The following is a 22181-nucleotide window of genomic DNA, read 5'->3' on the forward strand; positions in this document are numbered from 1 at the left end:
TTAATAGCATTTAGAAGGAATGAAATGCTGACCTGGTAATAAAATGAGAGTATAATTGTGACAGATACAGGATGACGTTTGGGCCTTCGTTTGAATAATGATATAAAAAAAGAAAGAGAAAAGATTTCGTTGGCGACACAAAATTAGAATACCCCCACAAGGTGAATCACATTGAGACATTATGAAATACGATTATGGGAATCACTTCGAATATTCCTTGAGGTAACGTAAGCCCTAGGGGCGAAGTATTACGTAAGAAGTTTCAGGTTATCAGTGGTATATTGTAGATCAATATTCGTGAAGTCAACAGAGTACCGAGCGAAGAACTTCAGTATACTCATATATGCCTAAAGGGACATCTTATCAAGCTCTATATATGCATCCTAGAGATTGGGCACACTTACAAGGTCAAAATTGTATAGGCTGCATGATGAAAGGTAGTAACAGTTACGAGATTGGAAGGATTCCAACTACAAGTTGTGGTGTGAGAAGGAGGCCTAAGAGGGGAATGCCCTAGACTTTGGACTCATTCACAGGACAGTCACCTAGATGGCAAGAGAAGTTCTAAAGTATTCGAAAGATATAAGTTATGAAAATGATAAGTGCATTAGTCAACATTCGAGGACGAATGTTCCAATGGGGGGAATAATGTTATGCCCCGCAGTATTACGTCGATGTTATGCTCTGCAGTAATATTTATATTGCGGTGATGTTACGCTTCGCGGTAATAAGTTACGACGATGTTGCACCCTGAAGTATTGTACGTTGAATTTGTTATAAGGTAATTGACATCAGTCCAAGTAAAAGATTGTTTGGAAATCATAAGGATTATGCTATTTCACAAGTGATTAGTAAATTCACGTCCCCAAAATCATGGCGGAAATTCCGGAATGGATTCGTATGAATTGGTACGAATTCGTACTAGGTGGTTAGACAGTTGTCCCAATAAGATTCCTTACTGTAAATAGAAATGTAACTTATTTAGGGTTCCCCTATTATATAAAGAGGATCACAATCATTTGTAACCATCATCAATCATTGGCTTAGAATATACTCTCTTACTTTCTTGCTCATATTTCATCAGAATTGTCCTTAACTTTATTGTTCTTACTTTATTGTTCTTGACCTACCTCGAGGTCGAGACTAGCTTCCTTACTTTTTTCATTTATTAAATTTCTTGGTTATTAATTAGTATTGAACTAAACCACATATCTTTAAAATCATAAACAAGTTTAATTGTTACTCGAATTTTCGGGGTAAACAAGCCTCACTTCCTCTCTCAAATTCATTTGCCAGAAGAATCATCCACACAAATAACTTCCAACTTCAAACTAGCGCGAATTATTATTATTGGAAAAAACATTAGGTATGACCTAAAATATGACCAGAAGATACAATCTAAGCCTCGAGACTAACATGAAGAATAGATTTTAAAAGATGGCAACTTTAAGGTTACGGGTAGAAGAAGCAGAGGTGGCTCCATCAATATGGTTACGAAGGTGAGGAGGGAGGTAAGAAAAGATGATCAGTCTGATATTAGATATTATTAAATTCAAGTCGCTTTGTTTTAACTGATATGACTTTTTCCGTTAGTTATATAGCTACATTAGTCGAGTTTTGAACCTCACACACTTATTTTCGTATTCAAGTGGAACATTTTGGATATACCTTATGTGTCTAATGGGTAACAATCTTAGTTGATGTGTCAAAATAGAAAGTGTTGAAAACTTTACGGGGCTATTTGGACAAAAACAATCATTGCCAAAACATGTTTATAAGATAAGACAAAGGAGAGTACTGTTTGTTTTACACTTTAATGAGATGATAAAGCTGGCATTAGCAGGCCTAAGTCTTCTCTCAATTTTCCAAAGTAGGAGTGCTAATTCTTTATTCTTTTCTTGTTTTTGAATTTTGTCAAACGTCTATTAAATTTGGGTGCGCCGACAGGACAGGACCTGAGTTGGACTATGGGGCCTCTTTTTGTCCCCCTTCCCTTATCCCCATGAGTGGGCACTAATCTCTTTAGACTCGCCAAAATTTCGTCTTCCCCTTATATATTAGTAAATTTTTATAATATTAAACATATCATAACATGCATATATGGTTATACAACCTTTAAAATTATTGATTCGAACAATTCATAACATTTATATAACTATAAAAACTTTTCAATAAAAAAATATATGAAAATATCAAACTTTTTAGAACAAACTAATAAGAAATAATGCTAAATTAAGTGACACAGAGGTAGTAGTAGATATCATCTTGTTTTCGGGTTTCAACTATATACTCTATCCATCCTAAATAACATAATTACTCTTTGTAAATAATTACTTTTGGCGTAATTTTTTGAAGTAATTTTATGTGTTTTAAATTTTTAACCAAATGGTGTTTTCTTTTATATGTCTCCTTGAAACAGTCTTTCTGCCCCTCGGGTTAGGGGTAAGGTCTGCGTACATATTATCCTTCTCAGATCCCACTTGTAAGATTATACTGGGTTGTTGTTGTTGGTGGTGTTTTCTTTTATGTAGTCTAGAAAAATATAGATTCTGTTTTCAAAGACAAGTTAAAATTATGTTCGCATATAAGATAAGAAATAAGTTAATTCTGCTCCTGTATGTAACAATAATTGAGATATCTTATTGGAACAAAAGGCCTTACGTAATAAGAAAAAAATCAAATGGAAAAGTTATAAACTTAATTAATTCGTGGTGGACCTCTTTGTTTTGTTCTTAATTATATACTCTTACATTCTTGTTCAGGTCATAATACAACAAATTAAAGTTAGTCTTCAACAATTGTAGACCTATAAATATAGTAAGCAAATCCAGAGAGAGCAGAAGCTACAAGCGCGATAGCTGCAATACTAATGGCCACCTTTTTGAATTTCCTTAATCTTGAATTCTTTGATATTTGCTTCCCTACTTCCATTTCCATGGATGTTGTTGCTTTATATTCTTCCTTATGAAGACTTCTATTAGTTGAAGCAGCTGTAACTTTCTTTGGCAATGTAATTTTGAGAACACCTTTTTCAAATTTTGCTTTTATCTCATCTGTGTTATGGTCCTTCGATACTGGAATTTCTTTGACAAACCTTATCCTGGTTCGGTTCAGTACTTGACGATCTCCTGAGATTTTTAAAACTCCAAAATTGCTAATTTGTACCTTCAAACCTTCTTTATCCTTGAATTCTTGAATGCAAAGTAAAAATAAATAAGTGTGCCGTCACATCGTCACAATAACAAAAAATTTATCAAAAGAAGGAATGCCAATGACTTTAATCGTTTGGCAGGAGTTATTAAAAAAAATAATGCAAGCATTAGTTCCACGCATTACTAATATATTGTTTGGTATATTTTTTCAATTTATGTATAACTAATATAAATATTAATTATACATCATACTCAGTATTATCTTATGTATAAGTAATGCATAGAAAACTATTACATTGGTAATACCAAGGCTATTAATGGATGCATTAGTATGGTTAAAGATAAAATTGTTCGTAAAGCCCCTTAAAGCTAGAGAATATCAAGGACATTTTTGTAAATAACTATTTTTCTTAAAAATTATGCAATGCATTATAATTTTTAATACACCATACCAAACAGTAGATAAAAAATAATATATGCATAACTAATGCTTGCATTATTAACCCATGCATTACAAATACACCTTATTCCGCACTATTCCTATACACCGTACCAAACGACCTGTATATCATGAATTAATTTTATACCCCAAGTTTCTCAAGTATTTTATTTCTATTTTTCAGTAGTTCTAGATATTAAAACATTATTCCTTACTTGGGAGATGGACCAAGAGAACATCAAATCCTTCTTCATGTTGCCACTCACATGATGGCTCAAAATAACCTTCTAATGCTCCATCTTCTGTTTCCATTAAGGCAATATATCAAGTATTTCTTCTGAATTTATATCTTATTAATGCTTCTAATCAATGGCTTTAAGTGTAGATAGGTAATTCTCTTATATATATATATATATATATATATATAGGGCAAAGAGGTACAAGATATGAAGCAAAAGGAGGTTGTTTCGTGGGAAGGGAATGTATTCCTTTTTTGTTTCTGATGGTTTTCGTTTTGAGTTACTTTGCCGTTTCCCTAGATTCTTACTCAGAACATGAGTTCCAAAGCAATGGAAAGTTCCATATTTACTTCCTATGTTACTTGCTTTAATACAACAACAACAACAACTACCGAGTATAATCCCACAAATGAGGTCTGAGGAGGGTAATATGTACGCAGACCTTACCCCTACCCCGAAGGGTAGAGAGGCTGTTTCCAGGAGACTCTCGGCTCAAAAAAAGCAACACGATATATTAGTACCATAAAAATACATAATAAAATAACAGCTTTATAAGAGATATGAAATACATAATACGAAATACGAAATAGATGGCTGGTATAGTAAAAACTAGCAAGTAAAGCCCTGCATCAATAGACGACCAATGACATTCTTAGTCTAACTCCTAACTGGCTAGTCTCACTCTATTGTGCTGTAGAAATATTCACAACTTTCCCCTAACCTACAACCTACAGCCTACAACCTACAACCTTAATGCTCGACCTCCATAATTCCCTGTCAAGGGCCATGTCCTCAGTAATCCTAAGTCGCGCCATGTCCTGTCTGATCACCTCTCCCCAATACTTCCTAGGTCTCCCTCTACCTCTCCGCGTGCCCACTACAGCCAGTCGCTCATACCTCCTCACCGGTGCATCAATGCTCCTCCTCTGAATGTGCCCGAACCATCTGAGTCTTACTTCCCGCATCTTGTCCTCCATGGGGGCCACGCCCACCTTCTCTCGAATATCTTCATTCCTAATCTTATCCATCCTTGTATGCCCGCACATCCACCTCAACATCCTCATCTCTGCTACTTTCATCTTCTGGATGTGTGAGTTCTTTACCGGCCAATATTCAGTTCCATATAACATGGCAGGCCTAACTACTGCTCTATAAAACTTACCTTTTAGTAACAGTGGCACTTTCTTGTCACACAAAACTCCCGACGCTAACCTCCACTTCATCCACCCCACCCCTATACGGTGTGTGACATCCTCGTCAATCTCCCCGATCCCCTGAATAACCGATCCAAGGTACTTGAAACTACCCCTCTTGGGAATGACTTGAGAGTCAAGCCTCACTTCAACTCCCGCTTCCGTCGGCTCAACCCCAAATTTGCACTCGAGGTATTCCATCTTCGTCCTGCTCAACTTGAAACCTTTAGACTCAAGAGCATGTCTCCAAATCTCTAGCCTCTCGTTGACGCCGCCTCGTGTCTCATCAATTAGAATAATGTCATCAGCAAATAGCATGCACCATGGCACCTCCCCTTGAATATGATGAGTCAGTGCATCCATCACCAGGGCAAATAGGAATGGGCTGAGCGCAGACCCTTGGTGCAACCCCGTAATAACTGGAAAGTGTTTAGAGTCGCCTCCTACTATCTTAACCCGAGTCTTAGCTCCAGCATACATGTCTTTAATCACCCTAATATAGTCAACCGGGACCCCTTTATCCTCTAAGCATCTCCATAAGACCTCCCTAGGAACCCTATCGTACGCTTTCTCCAGATCAATAAACACCATGTGGAGATCCTTCTTCCTATCCCTGTACTGTTCCACCATCCTCCTAATAAGGTGGATAGCTTCTGTGGTAGATCGCCCCGGCATGAACCCGAACTGGTTGTCTGAAATAGACATCGTCCTTCGCACTCTCATTTCTACCACTCTCTCCCAAACTTTCATGGTATGACTTAGTAATTTGATGCCCCTATAGTTGTTACAGCTCTGGACATCACCCTTGTTCTTATACAACGGGACCATTGTACTCCACCTCCACTCTTCAGGCATTCTATTAGTCTTGAATATAACATTAAACAATGCAGTAAGCCATTCCAAGCCTACTCTACCCACACACCTCCACAGTTCAACCGGAATTTCGTCTGGCCCGGTAGCTCTGCCCCTTCTCATCTTACGCATTGCCTCCATGACTTCATCGATCTCAATGTCCCTACAATTACTTAATTCATGGTGATTGTCGGTATTCCTCAACTCCCCAAGTATAATATCCTGATCCCCTTCTTCACTTGCTTTAATCTTAAAAAATAATTTATTTCTCAGAATGTATAGAAATTTGGTTACTGACTTCTATTTATATTGCCTTATACTGTACATAATTAAATGATAAATAGAGGTAAATGTCATATATATATTTTACAACCATAGTTAAGTGATAAACCTATATATATGACATTAGTTTGATGCATCTACATTGTGTGCATGGGTTAACGTTTCTAGTTTTTCATTTGTATTAGATCATTTTATTAGCATCTTCAGGGGTCGTTTGGTTGGGAAACAAGTTATTCCAGGATTAATTATCCCAGGATTAGTTATCCCGGATTGTTATCCCAACCTCCCATAGAGATAAAAATAACACTATAATCCCGGAATATCTAATTCCCGAATTAGTTATACCACGATTTTATCTCAACCAAACGTGAGATAAAACTCATATCAAATTTAATCACATGATTAATTATCATTATCGTGCCAAACGAGCAAGAGTGAAGCAATAGTACGCAGATAGAAGGCAAATATTGAACTGACTAGATGTATAGGGTAAAATCAGTTCATATTAAATACTCGTATAATAGAGTGACACATGAAACTATAAAGAAATGAAAAGCTAGACAGGTGGAAGTCAATACCGGAGGCAGCAATCTTGGTTGGTACTGAGAAGCCCCCGAAGGGAATGTTGCTCATGAAGATAAATGAATGTCTGTCACCTAATATCATTCAATGAAAGAATATTCTGATGTATTAAATACATAGTCTGTTATAGAGAATATGTCATTCATAGCCTGCTGTTACACATTCTCCAATGGTCCCTATAATTGTCATTTAAGAGGGGCTTGATCCTAGGACCTTGTTCCCTAGGTGCCATTATAAGTAGGGATTTCAATAACCATTAGAGGGACATGGATTTTCTGACAAACTTATATTATACACATTATTCTAAGCTAAATAACATTTTATTTCTCGCTTATTGTTATTACTACTATCTTCGGAAGCTCTGCTCCCGGAACCAAGCTATCTGTTATCTCATCTCGATTTCAACATTAAATCTTGCATTTTATTTAATTTAGTTACCATTTTGAGATCAAATCGATTCGTTTGTCTATAAACCACGTATAAATTCAACTATACCATTTTACGGGTAAACAGTTTGCCCCCACCGCGGGGCTTAGACAGTTGCGTAATTGGGTTGATCCTTCCATCTATTACTAACCTGTTTAAATTCTTTGTCTCTTAGCGAAAAATCATTAAAAAGGCAGATAACAATGTCAACAACACGCACAATGTTGAGGCTCAAAGAAATCAGCCTCAACACGAAGATTCAATCAATTATACCCGCAACGAGAAGGGCGTAGCCACGCCGGTCCATAGCGGACATTATCCACATCACGTTTGAGAGGCAACTCCTAATGATGCTGCAGACGAGCACGTTGTGGAAATAGTGAAAATATTAAGGGAGCACAAAGGACTATTATGGCCCATCTCTCACGACAAGATCAGGTCATGAATGAGTTGAAGCAATCATTGTTGGGCACTTCCAACAACGCGAATGGAAGTGTTCCAGTTCCTCCCGGTGCTCCCGCAAACCAAACAACATAAAGGGTTGATAACAACATCCCGAGGTGTGAGGTCGGCTTCGACAGAGTCGAGGGGAACGACAGTGGACCCAGTGACAACAATGAGAATGATCCCTTTAAAAGTGAACTCATGTAGTTTATGAGGGAAATAAAAACCTAAATGGATCAAATCCCGGGGGCACTGCCGATGTTGAAAGGACCGGACTCAAAGAAGTACACCCAGTTGCCGTTCAAACCAAGCGTGGAACCAGCATTGATCCCAAAGCTATTCAAAATGCCAGATGTGTAGAAATATGATGGGACTTCGGATCCCCAGGAGCACATCACCACCTATACAACAGTGGTGAAAGGAAACGACTTGGCTATGCACGAGATTGAATTGGTTTTGTTGAAGAAGTTCGGGGAGACTCTTACAAAAGGGGTCCTAACATGGTATTCACTTCTGTCCGAGCATGTAATAGATTCCTTCGAGATGCTCGCGGATTCTTTCATCAAGGCCCATGCAGGGGCCAAAAAAGTACAGACTCAAAAGGCTGACATATTCAGAATTGCATAAGGAGAGTCTGAATTGCAGCGGGAGTTCGTGACCAGATTTCAGAAGGAGAGGATGTTGCTACCGATCATGCCAGATGAGTGGGCAACATAGACATTTACTAAAAGGCTGAATCCGAGGAGTTCTAGCGCTTCTCGAAATTAAAGGAAAGTCTACTCGAGTTTCAGGAAACGACATGGGAAGATGTTCACAACCGTTATGGGTCGAAGATAAGAATTGAGGATGACCAACTCGGTTTTCCAACATCAACCAAGGGTCGAGATAGAGAGAAGAATAAATAAAAGTTGAAGGATTATTTCGACGCAGACCGACGGTCCTCCAAAGGTCGGTATTTACCCTACGAGAGAGCCGAAGGACGTGGCAAAAGTTTTCGGTCAGCGGATAGATTTGGTACTGACAGAAGAGCTGATCGCGGCCGGAATAACAGGTCGTTGCAAGATAAAGGGGCATCGGTTCCCCAGGACTCTACCTACCCTAGGTTGTCCGAATACAATTTCAATGTCAGTGTAGTTGAACTAGTTTTGCAATGAAAAACATTAAAGAAGCTCGATTCCCAAGGCTGATGAGATTTGATCCCATTTAGAGGAATCCCAATATATGGTATGAGTACCATAGGACTAGTGGCCATCGGATAGGGGACTGCCATCATTTGCGCGAGGAGGTGGCGACATTGCTAAAACACAGCCATCTTAGAGAATTCTTAAGCGACTAGACTAAGAATAACTATTACCGCAATCAGAATAATGCGGAACCCTCAAAAACAGGATAAGATCCCCTTCGCCTAACGATCAACATAATTTTCAGAGGGAATAAGATTAATGGTGTAACTTTCTCGGCAGCAAAAAAGACCTAGGTATTGGTGACCCATAGCAAGAGACTCCGGGAAGGCGCCGAGGATGACATCACCTTCATAGAAGAAGACGCAGATTCCCTGATTATCTCTCTTAATGTTTTAGATTTTAAAATTAAACATGTTTTGGTGGACCCGGTGAGTTCAACAAATATTATCCGATGGAGAGTGTTGGAATAAGCCAAGCTAACCGGAAGTATCATTCCGGCCACAAAGCTCCTCGCCGGGTTCAATTTAGCGAGTGTAATAACTCGAGGGGAGATTTTGCTGCCTATAAATGCTGATAAAGGGTGAAAGTGCATATTTGAGTGTGTTTGTGTATTAATTCTTGTGTGAGTTGCGAGAGTTCACACCCTTTTAAAGTGAAAATATGCTCATTACGTGTTTCTTATGTGTAGGAACAAACTTGCGCGAAAAAGAATCAAATGGGAGAAAAATTTGTGAAAAAAGAGCTAAAGAGAAAAGTCCTGGACAGTGAAGTGAGGTTCACTTTGCCAGATCGGGACCGGAGCAAAAGAAACCAGAAAAAATCCCGGACAGCTAAGCGAGGTTCACTTCGCCAGACCGGGATTGGAGCAGAAAAAATTAATCTTCTCCAATCCGAAATAAGAGAAGGACAATCCGCCCCATACAAACCCTAGTCACTATAAATACATCCTAAAACGTGATTTTGAGAGGGAGACACTACTTAGGAAGGAGAGAAGACTTTAGGGAGGCAAGAATACACTAGGAGCAGGAAGGAGAAGGATTCAACTTCACGTTTCTCCTTCTTTCTACCTCTATTTTCATTATTGGTTATGAATTCTAGTATTGTAGTTTTGCATACTATTATGAATAGTTAATTTGTTATCTAGGGTTTTGATGGAACCTTTTGTAGGATAAATTCTTGTTATATTTTTATATAATTGAGCCATTGGATTTTTCTACTTGTTCAACTAAATATTTATTGTTGTTGATTGAATGATCATCAATTGACTGCACCTATTTAGTGTGTACTACTCGATAAAGAGTACATATTTAGGTAGTTGTTGAACAACATCATTCCTAATGAGCGGTAAATTAGTGCCAGCTAGTGTAGTTCGAGAGATTACATCTAGTAAATTGTGGTAGTTGCTCGAGAGAGAATTACGACAACTAAAGTACTCACGATCGGTAGAGAAAACTTAGGCGAAATTTATATAAGACATAGCAGGAAGGATTCCGACAATTGGATAAATCATAACTCTAGACCTCCTTAATCTTGTCTCCAATCCTTATCCTTGTTAATTGATAGTTTTACTTCTTTCTAGATTTGTTAGTTAATTAGATGAAAATAAACATTATAATCTTTATAATTAGGAAATTGTTTGGACTTGTGTTTCTTAGTGATACTAAACAACTGCAGCTAAGCCTTAGTTCACTGTGGGATTCGATTCCAGACTTGTAAATCAGATTATATTTGCAACGACCGCTTAGTCCTTTTTACAAGGCATAGAAAGGTAATGAAGATGACCCTCTTAGAAGTAGTAGATGACGATATGGGCCAAAATATTACTCTTGAGAAACCATGGCTATACGAGATGAAGGCTGTGCCGTCAACATACCATCAACTTCTGAAATTCCTAACTTCGGAGGAATTAAACAAATAAGAGGATACCAACCGGCAGCAAGAGAGATGAATGCGATCTCAGTGTCCAGCAACAAAGGAAAGGAGCATGCGACATAGCAATTACATGAGCCAGTGCTTGCTCCCGAGCCGAACAATGTCAACAGGGGGGAGGAGTCATCAAAATCCTATCAGGTACCAAGATATTTTCAAGTACCAGAAGAGACAGACCCAACCAAATCCACAACGGAAGAACTTGAGCAAGTCGCATTGTTTGAGAAATTCTTGGAAAGGAAGCTCCACTTGGGGACAAGACTAAACCCCAAACTCAGGTTAGAATTTATTGAATTTCTTAAGTTTAACGTTGACTATTTTGTGTGGTCGCATGCAGATATGACAAGTATTCCGCCAAAAGTTGTTGTGTACAAGTTAAACTTGGATCCTAATATCCCTCCGGTAAGGCAGAAGAAACGCCCTATTGCCGAGGTCAGAAACAAATTCATCAAAGAAGAGGTAACCCGATTGCTTGATATCGGTTCAATCTGGGAGGTAAAGTATCATGACTGGATAGCTAATGTAGTAGTAGTAGTAGTACCAAAAAAGAATAGCAAATTTCACATGTGCGTAGATTATAAGGATTTGAATAAGGCGTGCCCAAAAGACTCGTTCCCATTGCCAAACATTGATCAAATAATTAATGCGATGACCAGACACGAGTTGATGAGTTTCCTCTATGCCTATTTCGGGTACAATCAAATCAAAATGAATCCGGAGGATCAGGAAAAAACTTTGTTCATAACCAACTCTGGCCTTAGCTCTCGTAGTCGCCTCTCAAAAAATTGGCTAGCCACACCTCAAAAAATTGGCCTTAGTTCTCATAGTCGTCGCTCGAAAACTTAGGCCTTATTTTCATTGTCACCTGATAGCCGTGGTGACAACCTTTTCCCTGCAAAATATCCTTCACAAGCCTGAATTTTCAGGTCATTTGGCCAAGTGGGCAGTCAAAATGAGTGAATTTGACATAGAAGGACTGCGATCAAGTCACAAGTTTTGCCCAACGTTTTGGCTGATTTCAGCCCTAGATTGTTGCCTTTGGCCATCATAGAAGCGATGATGGTGCCGGAATCAACATTGGGAGTCTGGACTTTTTTCACAGATGAAGCTTCCAACATAAAAGGGTCGGGGCTCAGTGTAGTATTAATCACGCATTCGGAAGAAACGCTGAGGCAAGCCATAAGGATTGTTCCCTTGGCTAACAATGAAATGAAGTATGAGGCCTTGATTGCAGGACTTGAGTTGGCCCGGGGACTGGACTCTAAGGTCATAGAAATCAAATATGATTCCCATCTGGTAGTAAATCAGGTATACGGGATTTTCGTCGCCAAAGAAGAGCACATGCAGCAATTTGTAGTGAAAGTCCATGCTCTACTTGCAAGATTGAGGGAATGGTCAATAACCCATATTTTGAGGAGGAAAACGCGAAAGCAGATGTGCTGGCTAATCTAAGCTCATCCACGAAAATGAAGGGGCCAAACTCTGGTATGGTCGTATAACTTATGCATTCAGTATTGGATATGGACAGCTATTATGAAGTAAACACAACTAATTTGGTCGGGGACTGGAGGAATAAGATCATTGACTATCTCGAGCATGAAAAATTACCCGATGATCCCAAGGCATCTCGGTCTCTACACAATAAAGCAGCTCGATACTGCTTCAAGGGAGGTCAATTGTATAGAAGATCTTTTTAAGGTCCATTGGCCTGATGTTTGGGAACCTCCGAAGCTAACTACGCCATGAGAGAAGTTCACAAAGGAATCTATAGAAAATCATCGGGCACAAATTCCTTTGTATTAAAGCTAATTGGGGCAGGAAACTACTGGCCCCAGATGGAACAAGACTCTAAGGTTTATGTTCAGAAATACGATAAGAGTCAATGCCACACACCGTTAGTGCATCAACAGACAGAGATATTACACTCTATTTTGTCGCCCTGGCTATTCATGAAATGAGGGATGCACATAGTCGGTCCGCTGTCGCCAACTCCCGGTAAGATAAGATTTCTTTTGATTTTAATAGACTAAACTTTCTAACTGGGTTGAAGCAGGTTCGTACCAGAAAATCAGTGAGCGCAAAGTAGTCGTATTCCTTTGGGAGAACATAATTTTCAGGTTCGTGATACCAAAAGAGATAGACTGCAATAATGGGCCACAATTTATAGGCGCAAAGGTCACAAATTTCCTTGAAGACCTGAAAATCAAAAGAATCATATTATTACCGTACCACCCGAGCACAAACGGACAGGCAAAATCGACAACGAAGTAATTATTTAAAATCTCAAAAAGATATTGGAAGTAGCCAAAGGAAAATAGCCCGAAGAGCTATGGGCATACCGAACAACGACTAAATCAAGTACGGGGGAGACACATTTCTCTCTCGTATACAGAGCAGAAGCCTTGATCCCGATAAAAGTAGGAGAACCTACCATGAGGTATTTTCAAGTGGACAAAGAGCAAACAATGAAGCATTAATAGTCTGATTAGAGCTGCTCGACGAACGCAGGGACTTGGCGTATATAAGGTTGGCGGCCCAAAAACAAAGGATGGAAAGATATTAAACCGAAGAGCCAATCTCCATTTTTTCAAAGTGAGAGACTTGGTTTTAAGGAAAGTGACTCAAAATACTCAAGAGATCAACGCATGAAAGCTAGGTCCAATGTGGGAAGGCCCGTATCGAGTTTCAAATGTTACCGAAAAATGATCATACAGATTGGAAAATCAAGACAAAGTAAAATTGCCAAGCAACTGGAATGTGGCACACCTCAAAAGATATTATTGCTGATGAGCACTACCTATACTGAAAGTATATGCTGCACTTTTTTTCCCTTCGTCCAGGTTTAGTCCCAATTGAATTTTTTTCGCAAGGTTTTTATCGGGACAGCAACAGAAAGCGTACTATGAAAAAAGTACCGTCAGCAGAAGTAAGACCTTTAAATGACAAGGCATGGAAGCAATAAGACGCTACAGGACGATTAGATAGTCTTTTGCTCGATAGCAAAATTCCTATCGGGAAATAAAGTTTGTTATCGGGCCAAAGGCTACCTGACCGTTCACGAATGCAAGCACTGGGGGTGGTTATGTAATCTTTGGCTCTGTAGCAGAGTTTCTAATGGGAAATTAATCTTGCTATCGGACCAAAGATTATCCAATCATTCACTAATGGGATCTTCAAAGGAGCAAGACTTCCAGTGTTCAAATTCGCATTCTTCACATTCGAACATCGGGAGGGGGAATGATATGATAATACGGAAATATGACTGCCACATACACCGGGATTATGAAATTTGGGGACAAAGATGTATCATCGGGACCGAAGACTGTACGACCAGCCCGTAGAAATAAGTTGTACAAATTAGCCACAAGTAATGACAATTTCTTTTTCAACACAACAAATGCTTATGTACTTTTGAAAATGGAAGGAATAAAATAAAGTCCTTTTATTTTTATCTTGTTTCTTGTCCAAACAATGAATTAATTTTATCATTTGAAAGTTAATCAAGTACTTAAATGCTAATGCTGTAATGAACATAAGACGTCCTCTTCAAGAGCACCGTAAATATAAGAGGGCCATCTCTTATGAAACCTTCGCAGTAAAGGGTTGATTCCGGAAGAACCTATGCCCGAAATCCAAATGCCATCGAGGAAAAATACACCTGAAGTCTTGCATAACTCGACGCAAAAAAGCAAAATTTGTGCAATGCATAAATAAAAAAGCACTTTTATATACAACAAACGTGCCAAGCAGCACAAGTAAAAAGTATGGAAAAGAAAAGCAAGGTGAAAAGAAAGAAAAAGCTAAACTACTGCATCCCCATAATCCAGGGGAAGAGAAGCATTTGTGGCCCTAGGAGAAGTAGGCGGATCTGCTGCCGGCTCAAGATCTTGGCCTTCACCATCATTCCCTTTAGGTTCTTCTTTAGTTTTTGAGAACTTGGAATTGGAACCAGAAGAGTCAGTCGCATCAGGTTGGATTGGGAGACCCTTTCGGGTAGTTGACTCCAGCTCACGGGTCGTGGTGATTTGGCATCAAAGTTAATGACGCCCGCTTTGGCCTCTTCCAAGGTTTTTCTCCTCATGCTATACATAGAATACTAGTATACATACTCGCGCGATGTGCGAATTGAAAAGAATTAAACTAAAAAATAAATATATGAATTTTATAGTATTTTATCTATGCTAGAGACCACCAATATTTATGCACTCACGTGAAGATCAAAGATAAAACTTGTCTCAAATTCACAATAAAATCAATACAGATAATCAAGAAAAGAGCATTTACATTTTCATTTCGAGTGATTGAAGTTTATTTCCTTACAAAATAAGGACAGTAAAAGCTTATGCATCAACTTATTCAATATTATTTCCCATTGTCCGAAGTATAATCAATCACCGCTTTTGTTGCTGCTAGCAAGACCCAATATTCCCATTAACTTTTGTATAAAATAATACATCTCGCACATGGTGTAATACTTGTGTAGCTCCCAAGACAACAACTATTGCCTTTTGCTTCAATGTTTCAGTTACTTTCCCTGCATATCCTATTCCAACTTTCTTTGTTTCCACAGTAACATCTTTAACTTTAGCAGCTTCTTCCACAACATAGCTTGTTGTACTCTTGATCTGTTCTTGAACACTTTATTTTGCAATTAAATCTATCTCCTCAAGGGAAGGAGTTATTGTTTCACCATTTGTACTGATCTTCTCCTTAATCTTTCGTGTTCTGGGGCAACAAAAAATGAAAGGAAAAAAGATTATGTATACTTTGTCCAAAGAAAAAAATTATTTGAAGTTTGAACAAAAATATACCTCTTATATAAAACTGATTAAAAATATTCCTGAAGGAATAATGGTATCATATACCGATATCATAATTGTCCTTGAACAAAAGATGCTTGAACTCGGTTTTTATTGTTTGCTTCAATTTTTTGATCAATCTCGCACCAAAGCAGCCAAAGACCTAATTACAATCTCACGTACATATTTCGAACCACTTGGCTCCCTTAGCAACACAATGGAGTCTATAATTATTTGTAAGCTTTCTTTACATATGATCGAGGCCAACCCTGCACTACTATGGAGTAGTGAGAGAGGTCGAAGCAACTTTTACCCGATTAAGGTCGGGATCGATTTCCGCAGGGAGCTAGATATTGGAGTTGAGTGTCTATCTAAAGTGGAGTTGCGTATTTGCTCTTAATTGCACTTCTACACATTTTTGGTTTTGATTATGATTCTAATTTTATAAAACTACAATGATAAATTAGACTAAAATAAGCTAAGATTAAACTATTGCGAGTTGTTCAAATGATTAAAAGGCACTAGGGTAGTGACTTTCACCTATGTGGTCAATTGACGGATTCTTGAGTCTAAAGCTAGATTGTCACATTTAGGGAGTATGATATAACCATTGCACGATTCTACTCACTCTATACCTCTCGGTAATTCAAGTGGTTTTTCCCAAATTGACTTTCTCAAGACCAATTGGGTATGCAAATTTGCACAAGCAATCAAGGTTCAAGTCGGGTATTACTATCTCTAGGTTTAACCCTTTAATTAGGGCTATCAATCTCTTGAGTACGCCCCAATTCCTTGTTGGACTAATTTCATGGACTTAGGCTCTCTTTCTCAAGAAGAACCAAAATCTACTAGGCATAAACTAGTGTTTGCAACCACTAATTCACAACTAAAACCCTAAATTAGCCCAAATATAAAATACCCACAGACAATCAAGCATCAAAACACAAGACCCATCAATTACCCATACTAGGGTTGAGCCACAACCCTAGCTTATGGGTCTAGCTACTCATAATTAGAAAAGAAAACAAAGAAATAGATGAAGAGAAACTCATATTAATTAATTGCTAAATTAAACTTGAAGATTCAATGTTGAAATGAAGCTAAAATTACTCAAAAAAGATAAAAGAAGCGAAATCACGAGCGCAACTCAGTACAAAAACTATCTGATGACCTAAAAAATGAAAAAAAAATCTATTTATACTAGGCTAAAAATCTTGGACAAAAATACTCTTGCGGGGCTAGTACGGACCGCACAAAATTAAATGCGGCTGCACTAAGGCTCTTGACTTGAATATCCAGCTCTCTGAACTTGGGCAATGCGGACCGCACAGAATCGAGTGCGGCCGTGGTGGCTTCTAGCGCGGTCCGCATGAAATAGAGCGTGGACCGCGTTGGGCTTCAATCTTCAAACTGGCAACTCTCTGAACCTTGGCTCTACAGACCGCACTAAATTGAGTGCGGCCGCAGTGAACCCAATGCGGACCACAGAAAATCCTTTGCGACCTTATTGCCTTTTGGCCTGAGATGCACACTCTATGAACTTCACTTGTGTGGACCACACAGAATGGTGTGCAGTCGCACTGGCCCTGTTTGACTGAGCTTTGTCTTGTCTTGGTACTTGTGCAAGTTTCACTCCTTTTTGAGCTGGTATATGACACCTTGTCACCTTGTTGATCAAACCTGCAATTAAGCACAATTTGTGAGCCTTTGAGACTATTTTGTATACATTTCTAACCAAAACTTGAGCATGAAAGAGTGTAAAATGCATTATAATTCCTAGTTATCACCTCCCCCAAACTTAAGCTTTTGTTTGTCCTCAAGCAAACAAAATAAGACCCACGCCTTAAGAGAAAATCCAAGAAAATTCAGTTGTCTTAAAGTGACCTCATCTAGCATCAATTGGGACTAATAATTACCCTCAATACAAATACATCATCAATAACATTTACTCTTTTAAACACCATGGATCAAGTGCGACACAAGAGCATCAAGAGTTGACTCAACACATCAAAGAACTCTTTCTATTACTTTGGTTATTGTGGAACCCAAACTCACACATCCTCTACTTTCCCTAAGCAAACCTCACCTTTAGGATAGTGGCACTCAGAACGAGGTTACTGGAGATACACTCATCTCTCTCAAGGAAAAGTCACAAGTGCGGCTCTAAGTATCATATGCTTGCCCCTTATGTGAGTCACCACTAATGTAAGCTTCATTCAACTCAAGATCATATAGGGCTTTTGTGGAGACATAGTGAAGGCTTTTGGTTCAGGGTAGGAAATGTTTGGTCTAAGTAGGTTCCATCTTCCCGTAAGCACTTCTTTTGTTTCATTTTGGCACATATTCACTTGTCCTTTTAAGTCATTTCACTTCTTTTTAAGGGGTTAGAGAGAGACACTGTCACTCTTTCTTGTTCATTTCAAATCCTTTCTCCTTTTTCAACTTTCCATACCTTTCATTCTTTGCTTTTCTTGAATCCCTTTATTCATTTCTATATTGAACATTCTTTTTGTCTTTTTGCTTTTCTTTCTTTTTCATTGCCTTTTCCTTTCTTCATTTTGTACCTTTTTTACCGCTTTGTTGCCATCATCGTTTCTCCCCCCAAACTTATGCTTTTGCTATGTGCTAAGGAAATATTGGGTGCCAAGAGAGGGTATCTTTTAGAACGGGTAAAGGCTTGTATTATGGTTCTTGAAGGGAAAAGATCTAAGGTTCAAAAGGGTTGACTAGGAATTTTATCATTGGTAGGTTATGGAAGTGTTCAAGCTATCATTTGGATCAAAGAGAGCCTATAATCATGTATCAAGTCAAAATTCACTTAGGATTTCGCCTAAACAAACATTCAGGGCAAGTTCTAGACCAATGGCTCGAGACTTGGACTTGATGCAAATTTCTCACCACACAAGCTATAGGATCGCTAAAGACATAGAGTCGGGGGCCCACAACAACCTTAGATAAGATTTGAGCACACAATGGTCCCAAAAAATCACTTGATGATTATCGGCCAACACAAGAGTCTCAAGGTCACAACTTTCACCATCCTATACACAACGATTTATTTTTGACCATAAGATCAAAGGCAAATGTGCTAGGCCCAAGTGAAGCTTTGCTTGAGGCACCCTTAACCACTAACTACTAAAAAGCAAAGAGAAAAGAAAAATAGACCCAAACCCTTAAGAAGGTAGTCATGCCATCCATCATCGGGAAGAGCTACCCGGTTCACACAAATTCCATCTTTGGAAAGAACCGTGGCATTAAGAAAACCAAAGGCTTATTGCAAAAATCCAAAAGGGTGCCTCAAGCACCCTTTTATATAAGAAGCTAAAAAAGAAAAAATTACAAAAAGTAAAATGAATATTTACAAGAGGGGGTTTAGTCGAATATATAATAAGGGAGATGAATATATACAATGGAACATACTTTTATATACAGACCCAAGATAAAAAGTACGAAAAATGTAATGAAGTACTAAAATTATATACATACCAAAGATGAAAAATTAAAAAAGCATAAAATCTGTCAAATATATACAGTCATCCAAATCAAATTAAAGTAGGACCTACCCCCTCAAATTGAAAGCTGGCATTGTCCTCAATGCCAACTAAGCAAAATAAGCACCAAAATAAAGGGAAGAGGATACAGAAACTCTCTATGGACCATCTGTCTGCATGGGATCCTGAGGAGTCCCTGGGTCCTCTGTAATCTCGGGAACCTGATGTCACACCACCTTTTTCCGTCTCCGCGAGGGGTGAAGGAGTTTTTTCCAATTAAAGGACAATCGAAATGGGATTTATTTATTTATTTCAGAGTCGCCATTTGGGAGATTTAGGGTGTCCCAAGTCACCAATTTAATCCCGAATCGAGGAAAAGAATGACTCTGTATTACAGTCTGTGAACCAGAAATCCGAATAAGGAATTCTGTTAACCCGGGAGAAGGTGTTAGGCATTCCTGAGTTCCGTGGTTCTAGCACGGTCGCTCAACTGTCATATTTGGCTTAAATATCTGATTTTTATACAATTATGATCTCATGTGCAAATTTTTAACTCTTTACTGCTTTTATTGTTATATTTTTAAAAGAATGTGAACATCGTTTAAAAACATGTCTTTGGATTGCGTCACATGAAATGCACCCGCGATCCAGAACGTATTTTTATTCAATATTTTGGGATTTGGATTTGGGTCGCATAAATACGCACCCGAGTTTAGGAATGTATTATTATTAAAATCGTGCCTAAAGAGTCTAACGCGTTATTGTCTTTGGGGAAGGCAGTGAAATTCACTAAACAGTCCATCCCAAATTCTAAGTATTTATTATGACCAATTATTGAGGGCCCCGCAATTTGCATTTTTTTGGGCGAGTCTCATCTCATTTATTTTTTAAAGGACAATCCTAAAATGCCTACATTTTTCTCTATTAAATTTGTCTCTACAAAATGAAAGAGAAAATGTCTTAATTTATTTACATGCTGAAATTAACCAATAGTATTTAACTAAACAACATTCCTCCAAGTTCCAAAATGGTCTATTCGCTTGATGAACTACAGTGCTTTTTGAGGCATGGTAATCATCTAACAATAATGAATTAACTAGACGAAGTTACTACACCATTTATCTATTTTTAGGCAATATATGGATAGTTCGTCCGTTAAGCTATCGTCCGATGTTTCACTATATATATTAAACAGCTACATGATTCTGATTAGAGTAAGCTAAACAATTTATATATACAATAAATTTAGAATATAATTAAAATAAATCTGGAACTTCAACTCTTCATTTTCGTATTCATGCTACATGTTTCAATTTACAATAATCAACGTGTCAGTTGTGTACCTGATATTGGAAGCAAAAGAAAAGTGAGATCAGCAGAAACTTAGTAGCATACAACAACAGCAGCACCCAGCACCCAGCAATGAGAAACCAGTGACGGATTTTAAAACTCAAGATAAAAATCCAGAAAACACCAACAACAATCAACGGACAGAAGCCAAGAGAATCTTTTCAGATTTGAAAGACTAATTAATGTTTAACCCTTAATTTCTGAATCCGTATATCAGAATATTTAAATTGTATATCAGGTGTATACTATTCTTCTTTTGAATTTCCAAAATGTTTTTATTTTTATTTTTGGAGTCTTAGTATTTTCGGAATTTTTTCTCTCTCTTTAATATCCAGCTCCCTCTTTTTTATCTCCTTTTTTTTGATTTCCTGTCTTTCTTCTCTGTCCCCTCCAAAAATCTGATCAAGTCTCTTATTTATATCCCATCCCAAACCCTTTAATCAATTAATAAAACAAACACTTTCTCCTACCAAACCCACTATCTTCCCACTCATCCCCCTTTTAATCCCACTACCTAATGTTTTGTCCCCCACTACATTAAACAAATATATCAACCCCACCCCATTACATCTTGTCCTCCATGCTTAACATAAAAAATTACATTATTCCCCCACTAATTTATGTCTTATCCTCCATTATATTAAAAAATTGTTCAAATGTTTAATTCCAAAAATACCCCTCCGACCTTACTGAAATTACCAATTTACCCATGAATGTACTGCAAATTACCAAACTACCCCCATCAGCTATAACCAATTCACCTAATCAATTCCAACCAAAATACAGCAAATACAATAAGACTAATTTCTAAACAAATTCAACAACAAATCATATGAACACAGATGAATCATACAATTTCAAATTAATGGAAATAAATTAACCATATTGGGAACCAATCCTGGTTAACTTAGACCAAAAATGGATGAGCAAGGAAACAACAATATTAACAACACAATGCATGATTCAAACTAAATCAACAAATCAAAAACCAAAACAAAATCAAATTAAATTACTGGATGAACTTCAAACATGCATTAAAATCTATTTTAAACAACAAAACATGACGGATTCAAACAACAACAAAACGATTTAACAATTTCTGAAAAAATACATAACAACACATGAAACAAACTGAAGAAATAATTAATTAAACTTCAATTTGAATCTAACAACATTAACTAACAATTTCACATGAACAAACTGAAAAATTAACAAAACAATGAACACGAACAAAACAAAAATCAAACATTTACCGATTTTAGATTTGAGAATATCAAAAACAAAATACGGACAAAAGTGAAACTCAAAATCCACTAACCGGATCGAAACGACGAACAACGACTGACCAACGACGAACTCGAACTATGTATGGACTGTTTTGACGACCCCAACCAAAACTCGAACAAACGACGGAGACGATCCTAAGAAGCAACTGAAGGAGATGAAGGTAGCGATAGAGCAGTAGCAGCAGGCGACAAGGGAGCTGAAGAATGGCGAGGCAGCAGCTGCGTAGTTGTCCATGGCTGGACGTAGGAGGAGGCTTCGAAGACGATGAAGTGAAGCAGCAGCGATGGGGTCTGTTTGGACGTAGCGAAGAAGAAGCAGTAGCAGCTGGTCGTTTGGATGGAGAAGATGAAGCAGAAGGCATCAATGGTGTTATGGTGGAGCTGGGCGTAGCAGAAGCAGCAGAAACGACGGGCTGGTCGTGAGGCATGACTGCGTGTCACTGGCGATGGTGAAGGCCATTGGTGCATCGTTCATGGCTTCGACGACGAGGCAGGTGAAGTGTGCCAGCTCGCGCGACGAACAGCAGGGTCGT

At 38.2% G+C, this 22181-nt stretch overlaps 1 long non-coding RNA gene across 1 annotated transcript; it reads right to left on the bottom strand.

Annotated features, from left to right (window-relative positions):
• Positions 1 to 2695: 2695 nt before the first annotated feature.
• On the bottom strand, positions 2696 to 3971 carry LOC107758922 (uncharacterized). The gene is made up of 2 exons (XR_012709980.1): positions 3807 to 3971; positions 2696 to 3191 (listed from the first exon to the last, which is right to left on the bottom strand). It is a non-coding gene; the product is annotated as an uncharacterized LOC107758922 (long non-coding RNA).
• Positions 3972 to 22181: the final 18210 nt, after the last annotated feature.

This window comes from Nicotiana tabacum, chromosome 5 (genome assembly GCF_000715075.1).
Source record: "Nicotiana tabacum cultivar K326 chromosome 5, ASM71507v2, whole genome shotgun sequence".
Taxonomy (NCBI): Eukaryota; Viridiplantae; Streptophyta; class Magnoliopsida; order Solanales; family Solanaceae; genus Nicotiana; species Nicotiana tabacum.